Source organism: Dasypus novemcinctus, chromosome 22 (genome assembly GCF_030445035.2).
Source record: "Dasypus novemcinctus isolate mDasNov1 chromosome 22, mDasNov1.1.hap2, whole genome shotgun sequence".
Taxonomy (NCBI): domain Eukaryota; kingdom Metazoa; phylum Chordata; class Mammalia; order Cingulata; family Dasypodidae; genus Dasypus; species Dasypus novemcinctus.
Window position 1 is genome coordinate 70,545,093 of NC_080694.1, and position 12,399 is coordinate 70,557,491.

The window sequence follows — 12,399 nt, forward strand, 5'->3', positions numbered from 1 at the left end:
AAGGGGAAAATCTAAGGACATGTATATTATTAGAAGGAAAACTAAAAACTGTAACATAGGACTCTATAACATAATGATATCTCATGTAACATACAAATATGGGTGATATTGCATATATAAGCCTGTTTTTACAGAGTAAAAATAAAAATAAAGTAGGGAGAAGAAAACAAAATAGCAACTATGTACAGCAAGGGAAGCATAGAGATTGATAGGTGATGAGTGCTCTTCGGTTTGTTGGATTGTTGGTTGTTTCTTTATTTCTCAGTATTGTCATTATTGTTGCTGGAATAATGAAGGTTATTAGGAACAACCTTCTGTATTATGAATACAGAACAATCACATAGTACAATCACATAGTTATTCTGAATGACTGTGATTGTACCAAATGATATTGATTGTACACTTTGGATGGATTTATGCTTTGTTATTATGTATCAGTAAAACTGATTTGTTTAAAAAGGAAAAGAAAAAAATGTCTCTAAACATGGTTAAAGTACTAAAGGAAAACATGGAATTAAAGGAAATCAGGGAAACATTAGATGAACACAAAGAGAGAATCAATAGAGAGATGGAAATTATGAAAAGGAACCAAACAAAGCTGAAAACCAGTATAACAGAAATTAAACATTTCCTAAAGGGGTTCAGCAGCAGATTGGAGCTGGCAGGAGAACAGTGAACTTAAAGATAATACAATTGAAATCATCCATCCTTTGCAGCAGAAATAAGGAAAAATGAAGCAAACTGAACAGAGCCTGCAGGACCTGTGGAACAACTTAAAGCACAGCAGTTTACACACTGTGGGAACTCCAGAAGGAAAAGAAAGACAGAAAGGGGCAGAGAAAATACTCAAAGAAGTAGGGCTGAAAACTTCCCAAATTTAATGAAACCCATCAAAAACATACACATGCTCAAAAAGCTCCAAACAGGATAAACCAAATAGACTCTCACTATGGAATATTATAATCAAAACTGTTGAATGCTAAAGCAGAAAATTCTAAAAGTTGCAAGAGAGAGGCAGTATGTCACATATAAGGGAGACTCGATAAGATTAGAATGAGATATTTAAAGTGCTGAAAGCAAAAATCTGCCAACCAAGAATTCTACAACCAGCAAAATTTTCTTTCAAAATTGAGGGAGAGATTAAGCCATTCCCAGAGCAACAAAAGCTATAGACCAACCTTATAAGATATAGAAAGAAAGTTCTGCAAGAGAAAAAAAAGGCAATAGATTGAACTGGCATGAAGAAATAAAGATCTCTGGGAAGGGTAATGAAGGCATAAATACAAACCCAAGTACTATTGTGGTTTTGGTTTTGTAACTCCACTTTTTATTTCCTATAGGATCTAAAAGGCAGATAGGTGCACTAAATGTAATGATAAATCCTTCGTTTGGGACTCATATGTATAAACATTTAATTCATGGCAAAAGCTTCATAAAGGTGGGGTGGAGGGTTGTAGGAACATGGTTTGTATATATATTGAAGTAAATTTGGCATCTAATGAGACTATTACAGTTTAGGATGTTCAATGTAAGCCCCATGGAAACTACAAAGAAAATATCCAAGTAAATGCCAGCTCATAAGGTCATAAGTTCTAGTGCAGGTTACTAGTTTCAGGGGTGAGGGAATGAGGAGTTAATTCTTAACGGGTGTAGGGTTCCTGACTGGGGAGGTGGGAAGTTTTAGGAAAGGAAGGCGGGGAGAGCCTAGTGAATGTGATTCATCCCACTGAATGGTGAACTGGGGGAGAAGGCGGGCTAGATGGGAAAGTTTAGAATGTGTACATGTTCCCATGCACAAAAAAAGAGCAACTAAAGAGACAGTAACAATTAAAGGCAATACATGGTCCTGGGCGGGGCCTAACAAGGGAGAACAGACGCAAAGGGGCATTGGTGGGACATGAAAAATGGGAATATAAACGTTAAGGTTTATATTCATATCACTATTCTCAAACTTGAAAACTGCATTTAAGGTGGATACATAAGTGATTTTCCTTGTTCTTAGGAAACATGTATAATGGTGTTATGTGATCAAGGAGCATGATATATATAGCATATATTCAAGTGTCCAGCAAATGGATCAATAAATAGATATACACAGACAGACAGACAGGTACATTGAGAGATGAATGGATGGATGGATAGATGGACGCATGGATGGATGGATTGATGGATAGAGAGAATGAAATGGCAAAGGTGGCAAAATGTTAGAATTAGTGAATCTGGGTATTTAGAGGTGTAGAATATTTTCAAGTTCTCTGTGTGGAGTTTGTATTATTTCTGTTACTGTCCTGTTTATTTTTTCTATTTTTGCAGCAATTTTTTAGGAGGTAGTGGGTTTGGTCTCAGGGTCTTATACATGGGAGGCAGGTGCTCAAACACTGAGCTGCACCCACTCTTCTGTTCTGTGAGCTTTGATTTATTTCATAAAAGTTTAAAATAAACTGAATGATCATAAACCAACTTATAAAATCCCTCAGAGCCCACATTTGTTCCAGGACCTCAGGTTAAACATGACCTCTGACATACCAAAGTAAATAGCTGTCATAAGCACAGAGGTATTTAAATCGCCAACCATGATCATCAAGTCAGAGGCATGTTAGTACCAAATAAAAAAAAAACAATTTCCTGTGAACCACAACATACTCTTTAGGGCTTTGGAAATTGAACATCTTCACAGACACTGTTTCGACCTTGGGTATCAGAAATAAGTATTACAGGTATCTTATTTAAATGCAATTTATTTCCAAAATTAATCTTACTATCCATGGTAAGATTATTTTAAATAGTCAATATATGTTATAACTCTAGTGTTAGAATCACACTTTATTTATTTAAGAGCAAATTTGATTATTTGTAATACAATCATTAACTAGAAAAAAATTTCTGGAAATACATTCTCATTTCCCTGTCCTTCTTTCATACTGAATAACTTTTTTATCTACTAAAGGTGTCCTTTTGAAATATTAGGATATATTATGATTCACCAACTGGAATTTTTATAGTAGTGTATCCTAGTGTGTCAATGGGATGCACTTCCGGTGGTTTAGTTAGCTTTTCTTGATGATCTCAATTTTCAGACAGTTAAGAAATTCTGTTCCATTCTTATTTCTCTAGGCTCAAGAATATTTGCAGGTTGATGTAGGAGTGGACTTGGTGACAGGTTTCATCCCCTCACCTGAAGTCACAGGTTTCCAAAGGAGGAGGCCTGTGGAGAATCTACCTTAATACTGTGTGAAAGGCACCTATCTAATGTCACTGCGGGGAAGCAGGAAAGAAGTGCAGCTGTGGACAGCAGTGCTTAACAAATTCTGCCTCCAGTCTGGGCTCTGCACTGCTTCGAGAAGTAGAAGGTCAAAGGAACTCTCTTGAGCACAGTAATGTTCATCTTTATAATCTTTTGGAAAAGTGTGCCTACGTTGGTAAAAATATTGTGAGAAGCAGAAGAAAAAGGATTTATATCTGTATGGGCTAGTTCTTCTGGTTTTCAATAAGAGATCTGAAAGTAAAGAAATATTTTAAATCTCTGAAGAGAAAGCCTCCTTTCTATTTATATTATGAAGGACCGAGAAAATTAATCTGTATTATTAGAGGAGGATATGAGGCTACTTCTTGATTTGTGATTTCAGAAATTTTGATGCAGCAGAAATAAAAGAGGAAACTAGATTAAATTGAAAAACACTTGAAATATCATATTTTATTCATGAAGATTGTGAAGCTAGGAAGGACTCAAGATTTTAGTTCAGTATGCAAAACTTATAACGTGCATGAAAAATTATATGAAGGTATTCTATGTCAGCTATTTTAATAGGCTGAAAGGGATTTTTATTACTTCTTGAATGGAAGTCACATTACTAATGAAATTGTCAAGGAAATAAAAGCATTATATAATTTTTAAATTATTTTAATTTTATTTAGATAATTTTAACTAAAGCTCTATTTTATTCAGAAGTTAGGCACAAATACACACACCAAGATTTCTGTCAATAAGAAACTATTAATCATTTATTCATCTCCTGCTCAGACATTTTAGAACTCAAATGGTGTTTGAAAGCTTGCGATCCATTTTAGAGTTATTTCTTTTCTTTCTATCTAACTGGATCAATGGCTTAAATCATGATTTTTGAAAAGCAAATTCTGAGGAATTCACGAAATAACTATCTTGCCCAGTATATTTAGTTAGTCTGGTGAATGTGTCTACTTCTGAAACATGATCACAGTTTGACTCAAGTTTTCATATTGAAGAAACATATTTGAAATGGGATAATAAACAAAAAGCACAGAATTTTGTTCTTATCTACATACACACACACCATTTTGATATATACCTGTAATGCTTCAATCAAATATTTTCTCTTAGCTATTTTTAAAATGAAACTTTCTGAATATTAATTTTCCTTCAGATGATAAGAAGCTCTCTTTCCATAATCATTGGCAAGAAACTATGAATTTGGAGTGTTCATAATCTGTTTATATGTTAAAATTTCCTGCACCTCTGCCCATGTGTATCTAGAGCACCACTAATGAAGAAAGTTGAACTTATTTGTCCTTCAAATAGAGACAAGTATTTTCAATTACTTTTCAACACACTGAATAAATTGGTTATTTGTTACTACATATATAATACCAAAGTCTTTTCCATTATTCCAACCCCAACTATCACCGCATTCAAATAACTTCACAAAATATCAGTGTTAGTGTTCAAAGTTTAGAAAATGCTAACTAATAGCTTTAGTGATTTTTCCATCATTATCCACAGTGTGAACACTTTTTCATTTATTCAAAAATTATCTGTGTTTTGAAGTTCTGCTTTAGGTACTAGAGAAAGAGTGAAAACAATAGACATCCTGCCTTCCTCCTTAAAGCTTAGACTAGTGGGGGACTGGGGTGTTAAACATTTACCTACATGGTGCTTAAGTACACTTTCTTCATCATTGTGGTAACATGATGATTGAGGCAGATCATGTTCAAGCATTGTTCAAACATCTTATGCACATTGTTCTTTTAATCTTAACCCCAACCCTACATATTATTTTGGTCTCTATGTTTACAGATAGAAAACTAAACCCAGCAGTGTTCTGTAAATTGCATGGGATCAAAGGCTAAACACCAGGCACAGGTAACACATTAACAAAACGATTCTGCCCAATCTCTTAAGTTCCATGCTATGCTGACGCTCTTAAGAACTCCCTACACCTGATGTAAGATATGAAATGAGAAGAGACTGTGGGCCAGGAACATCCTCTGTAAGCAAGAAACATTTAAGAAGCAGCTTAAAGAATGAGCAGGAGTTTAGAAAACAAGAGGTTTCCAAGAGCTTAGATGAGAATTAGTTTGGCATGTGAAAAAACTGAGAGAAGGAAGTAACAAGATGGGGAAAGTTGTTTGTGAGATGAGAATGAGGGTTAGGCAAGAGCCAAATCATGCAGGTCTGTTGAGTGCTTCTTTAGAACTTTAAATCAACCTTAATATACTGGAAAGCCATTGGCTAGCATCAAGACATGGATGGTGCGATGTTATGTGCGGTGATACAATGTAAATGAACAGCCTTTATACATAAGAGAGTATTGACAGAATCTAGAGGAAAAATGGCAGTGTTTTCAAGGAGAGCAGAGGTGGTGGAAATTTTAAAAAGCAAAAGATAACAAAAATTGTTGCATTCAAGAATGAGGTGATACGTTAGGTATTAGGACTGAGGGAGATAATGTGCCCATGACAAATATCAGATCTCTTACATAAACTGTGAGATTGAAGGAGCTTCTCACTAAGATACGGAAAAAGAAGAACACTCATTTCCTCATTCCAACATTAGCCAAATCACTGTATTTTATAGGTGAACTCTCTGACCATGTAAGAGAATAAGGCCACTATATCAAGATAACTAGTTTTGTGGAGAATCATAGGATTATGTTATTTTAGAACCAGTATATTCCAAATTGTCAAGGTTACTTGGAAGATAATCAGGCCCTGAATTTATGAATGAGCTCTCCATGGTCACCAGGATAAAAAAAAGAAATCTAATATTAAACTCATCACCATAATAGAATCTGCAACAAATATGTTATTACTTGACTACAGTATTAAATTCACCTGATTTTTAAAATTGTTAATATAGATTCTTTCTCCCTCTTTAGTTCATGTATTTAATCAAATATTAAATGATTTAGAAAGTTTGCATTGAAAAATTTCCTCCTTATTCTTCTTCTTTTCCTTCTCCTCCTCCTCCACCTTCTCTTTCTCCTTGCTCCTTCTTCTTCTCCTCCTCCATCCTCTTACCCACCCCCATTCTCATTCTAGGATTTAGGTTTTGGAGGATTATGGACCAAAGCAACTATAGTTCTCCCCATGGTTTTATTCTGCTTGGTTTCACTGACCACCCCAAGCTGGAGGTGATGCTCTCAGGAGTTGTCACCATCTTCCACCTAATCATGTTGGTGGGTAACACGGCCATCATTCTGGCTACACTCCTAGACTCCCATCTCCACACACCAATGTACTTCTTCCTCAGGAATTTATCTTTCCTGGATCTATGTTTCACCACCAGTATCATCCCCCAGATGCTGGTCAACTTGTGGGGGCCTGACAAGAGCATCAGCTGGGGGGGCTGCATCGTTCAACTCTACGTTTACATGTGGTTGGGCTCCACGGAGTGCCTCCTCCTGGCGGCGATGTCCTACGACCGCTTCACCGCCATTTGTAAGCCCTTGCATTACTTGGTCATCATGAGCCCTCATCTGTGCCTCAGGATGATTACCACGGTCTAGGGCATTAGTTTGGCCAATTCTGTAGTTTTATGTGCACTCACCCTGCATTTGCCTAGATGTGGAAACAATATTCTGGACCTTTTTTTGTGTTAGTTGCCGGCTATGGTCAAACAAACATGTGAAGACGCCACAACTGTGGAAATGTCTGTTTTTGCTTTAATTATTTTCATTGTTCTTACCCCCCTCATACTTATTCTTATATAGTATGGCTACATGGCACAAACTGTGTTAAGAATAAGGTCAAAAGCAGGCCAATGAAAAGCAGTTAATACCTGTGGCTCTCATCTCCCTGTGGTGTCCGTATTCTATGGAACTATTATCTACATGTACCTTTGACCAGGTAACAGTGCCTCCCAGGACTAGAGCAAGTTCCTCACCCTCTTCTACACCATCATCACTCCAAGTCTCAACCCCCTCATCTACACCTTGAGGAACAAGGACACGAAGGATGCACTGAAGAAGCTGATGAGGGTGGAGCACAAAGCTGCAAAGATGAGGAGGAAATGGAAGTCATAGAAAATATAGAGTGACTGAAATAATGGAATACACTTTCTAGTTTTCTTCAATTTTAGATATTTTACATCTGTATCCAAACTCATAATGTGCATGAAATGTGCAAAAATTATTTGAAGATATTCTATGTCAGTTTTTAAAATAGACTCCTTCCTGAATGGAGTCCCAGGGTAATTGAAAACAGTCAAGGAATTAAAATCATGGAATTCACACATACTTTAAGTAGATGGAACTTGGGTTGAACTTAAGGATTCTCTAAGTTTTGAGTTTGGCAGACAATATTCAGGTAAAAAAGAAGAACTTGGCAAACCCATAGAGGTTGAAAGCCAGCATGGTAATAGATATAATAAAGAATGTAAGTAAATAGCCTCAAGGAATAAATGTGGGTTGAAATATGGAGACCAGATTAACAATCATTAAATAAATATGTACTGAATGTCTATTCTGTGGGAGGCAGTGTGAAAATCCACCTCTTGTGTTTAACTCATATATAATCAATATTTGGGAACTACTGCTCTGCTTTAGTAAAGATGTATAAAGAAATCAACACATTTCTTATCCCCCTTACATTATCATCAGACACTAGCCAATAAGTAGCTCAGAATTAAAAGCAGTCCAAGAAATAAAACCAATTAAATCCATTGCCTTTCAAGACACTGAAGCTAAAAATCCACACAAAACCCATTTATATTTGACTTAAACAAACTTGTAGACTGACATTTTTCAAGTATATCTACGTCTTTCTTTCTTTCTTTCTTTCTTTCTTTCTTTCTTTCTTTCTTTCTTTCTTTCTTTCTTTCTTTCTTTCTTTCTTTCTTTCTTTCTTTCTTTCTTTCTTTTTTTTTTGCAAAGAAAGACTCTTAAATGCATCTGACTAACAGATAAATAGCTTGGAAACAATACAAAATGAACAAACCTCAGAAAGTAAATTCCTTTAAAATCAAATATTTTATATGTCAAAATTATGGCAGACTGGAAATATAAGATAAATGAAAAGATTCCTTCTTAACCATTCCCAGTTAGTATGGGACTTATATATGTTCATTAATCTGTGCTATCAATTTATTTCAATTTTATTTAGACATATATCATAGGTTAGATAGGCTTACATCTTCTTAATAAACAATCATCATTGTAAAATCTAAAAAAAGACTCAAAGCGGCAATATTACTAAGTATTCAATATGGGGGACTGTAGATGCCCTAAGAAAGTATTCTCTCCAACAGAGTGACTTGGAAACCTTATAATTTCCCTAATATAATAGCTAAGTGATTTGTCTTGTGAATTCTTCATTACTAAAACAGTTGAGATTGGAAGACATGTAGCTGTGTTATCACATATATTGTGCTATCAAATTCTCAAAAATCAAAAAAACTACTAGCCTAATCCTTCTGATGCCTAACAACAAATTCAGACCTATGGAATAAGTTGTCTGAACTTATGAGAAAGTGTTGTCTTTTTACGTGGACAAGTAGAGTTTTAAAATGAGAAAAAATAATCTAAAATCTATGGGCCCCAATATATATAACTGTACAGCACAAAATAGGTAAAGAAAGTTATTTGTTAAAGGTAAAATAGATAAATGGATGTGTGGGTCAGATTAGCCTCCACAATGTTATTGTTGAAGAAAATATGGCACTTACTGGGGCACAGAGACTGATTGACCACAAGCAAATAATTTATTGAAAAGCTCTCCCAATGGAGGGGGTCTGAAGAACAGACTTCAGCCCCTCCATCAGCATGCTGTGGGTCTGAAGAGAGACTTCAGGCCACTCCTGGAAGGGGGGACTTGAATTTATACAGAACTTTCCTAGGTAGGGAAATGATAGCTGGTGGGAGGGAGTTAAGGGCCCAAGTGAGGTGCAGGGACCAATAGTAAGTCCTAGAGGTGAAAATTGTCCCTGGTAGTGACTAGAATATAGTGGGCTAAGGAGTTATGGTTTCTTGGAATGCTGCAGGAGCAGATGTTTCTTTGATCTGTAGGGATTTTATCTCCCTCAGATTGGGAAGGTTCTCATTTCCCTTACTCCCATCTCTATGTGGTTTCTTTGTTTAACTTGTGAGGAAGTGCCATGCCCTTGGACACATAGGCTTACAGGGGATGTGGTTAGCCTTTCCTCAGTGCATATCAAGGGAAACTCAACTACAGCTTGTTAATTATTGCAAGACTCTAACATTTATCATTGAAGTTAGTAAGTCATGCGAAAAGTGGCCCAAAATCTGCATATTGGAAAGGCTTTTCTAGATTTTCTTCAAGAATTAAAATATCATCCATTTGAATTAGTTTCCATCGAGGCAAAAAAGTCACAAGTTACCCACATGGCATAAACTTTTTCATGTCGTTAGCTATTTTCAATCTACCTTAACTCACAAGTTTAACTGTGTCTCCTTGAGCAATTTATTTTCCTTTTCTGAGCCTTTGTTTTCTCATCTGAGATAGATACAATAGCTATTGCATAGAAGTGAAGATTAAATGAGGAAAAAACAAAGATATAAAACAGGTGGGGAAGCCCTTCATACACAGTGGATTAATTTCCTTCTCTTCACTTGCATTCATGCTCACACACACACACACACATTGGCTAAAAAAATGTTATTTTTCTCTCCTGAAAATGGGAGATTTGAATTCATGTAGTTTTCTTTTAATTTTAAGAACAAATTAATTAGTCACAACTGAAGTTTAGCCTATAATTTAATTACTTATGTGTAGCATAAACATTTTTTTTCAATTTTATTAGAGCAGTTATAAGTTTACAGAAATATCTTGCTGCAAGTACAGATTTCCCATGTACCCCCCTCACACATACACATTTTCCTACTATTAACATTAGTATTGTAACTACATTCTACATTACTATGATCTTTCTTACAACTGATGAAACTGTATTATAATTACATCAACTAAAGTCCATAATTTACATTAGGTCACTCTATGTATCATGCAGTTCTATAGTTTTGCATGTATTTTTTTTTCTTCTTTTAGCATATATGCAGCCTAAAATTTCCCATTTTAACCACTTTCAAGTATACTAGTAAATGTTGATAAAGATTCACAACTAGCCTAAACATTTATCCTTTCCTCCAGTAAAGTTCCCACCACTCTTTCTAATTTGAAGAACCCTCCATCTCTAGAATTCAATTACTAAATAGTCCCTGTCTCTAAAATATATACATCCATGTCAGGGCATGAGACCTAGGCATTCTTGTTTAATAATCTAGGGGCAAGACTAATATATGATGAAATGAAAGAAACAAAATAGATGGCAATGGCTATATTCTCTTAAACAACAGTCAGTAATGGGGGAAGAAATGGGGGAGTATATGGAATATAAAATAAACTTGGTTATTTCCTTATAGCTATTAATTTTGAGAAAAAACCAAATTGCTTCAAATTGGAGATTGTAGGAAACAGAGGGGATAAGGAAAAAGAACAATTTCAATATCAGTAAAAATGATTTAAAAATAAAGGACTGATTATTTTATAGAAAGATAGCTATTAGAACAAAAACACACTTTCCTAAGTGCTAAAAGTTACACCAGTAATAGGTAGTTGTGTCCCCAGACCAGATAGTAAGAGTATACATGTGTGTATAAGTAGTTTTATATATAAAATAATATGACAGATCTAAAGCCAAACATATCGATCATATCAATAGCTATTACTGCATCTATTAAAGCAAAACGATTTTCAAATGGGCTAGTATGGCAGTTTGAGATTATTTATGAATTCCAAAAAGAGATATTGATTATGTTTCTAGATTGGTCTGTTCCTCTGTTCATGATATACTTTTATTATATTAGATTCAGCTGAGATGTCTTTGATTAAATTATGTTAAGATTAGGGTTTTGATTCAACCACATCATTAGGGCAACTCAGTTTGAATCCTTGACCCATGTGTGTGCTATGTAAATGGCCACTCAGTCAAGGAGAACACAGAAGATGTAAAAATTTGGCAAAATGTTAAGATGCTCAATTAGTGTTGTGAGCATGCAGAATCATTTCATATTATACTCTGTATTTTTATGTTATGTGAACATTTATAATAAATTTTTAAATAAAAAATATATACTAATAGATAAAGTAATGATGACATATATAGGCAAATGAATTAGAGGGATGTTCACTGGATCATCTTTTGTGGCAAAATATTAGAAACAGCAAAGATATTAAGTGGAAAAATCTAGATTCTTCAAACTACATATAATTTGATCCCAAAATTACAAACTAAAATAAAAATCTATTTATTTGACATACAGTAATGATTTTTGTGTGCATAGTAAAGTTTGTGGAATGATACACACCAAACTGATAAGATTTTATTTTATGAGATGATAGAAAGAAAAGGATGTGGTAAGTAAGTAACACTTTTAAAGGTTAGAAATTAAGATATTTAGATTAAAATAGTCTGTGTATTATGTCGGACATACTTTTTATACAGACTATTTGATGATTAATGCCGTTAACTGTAGATGTCCATCACATTTAATGAGTTTGCATTATTGCATTTTATGTATATACCATCACAGGTAACATTTACTCAATGTGGTATTTTGATATATATATCAGGCATTGTTCTACTGGTTTTGATTAACCCTACTATATGGTCCACCTCTTTCAGGCACTGAAGAGTCATTGGAAGCCATTAGAGGAGCATGGGAAGCCTGAGCACAGATTTCCCACAGGGCTAGCAGTTCCTGACCAGTTATTATTTTAAAATTTTGGGAGACAGTGGCCTTAAAAGCACATAGGAAGAAATAAAGGACTGACTGGAACACAATTGCTGGAGAGAGACTAATTTGGTGGGATATTATATTTTTTGAAATTAGTAAAGAGAGAAAAACCCTAATACTCTTTCAAAGAAGTTAAAATATACTATCTTAATGGATTTACAACTCATGATTATTCTTTGTGGACTGACAAGTTGTAGTTTGGCCTACAGATTATCTATGGTTTTCACAAATGTGACTGGTTTCCTTGATGCAAATAATTTCTAAAATTCCTTCTTTCCCAGTATGAACAAAGATAAATTGCAAACATATTAATGGTTCACAAATTTATCAGGTTAACTAATTGAAAGCCTTTTAACTGATACAAGGAGATTACCTAAAACCGTGACAATTCCAT

At 34.8% G+C, this 12,399-nt stretch overlaps 1 pseudogene; it reads left to right on the top strand.

The window, feature by feature from the left end:
* The first annotated feature begins 6,314 nt into the window (after window positions 1–6,314).
* On the top strand, window positions 6,315–7,277 carry LOC105746142 (olfactory receptor 2W1-like; annotated as a pseudogene).
* The last annotated feature ends 5,122 nt before the right edge of the window (window positions 7,278–12,399 follow it).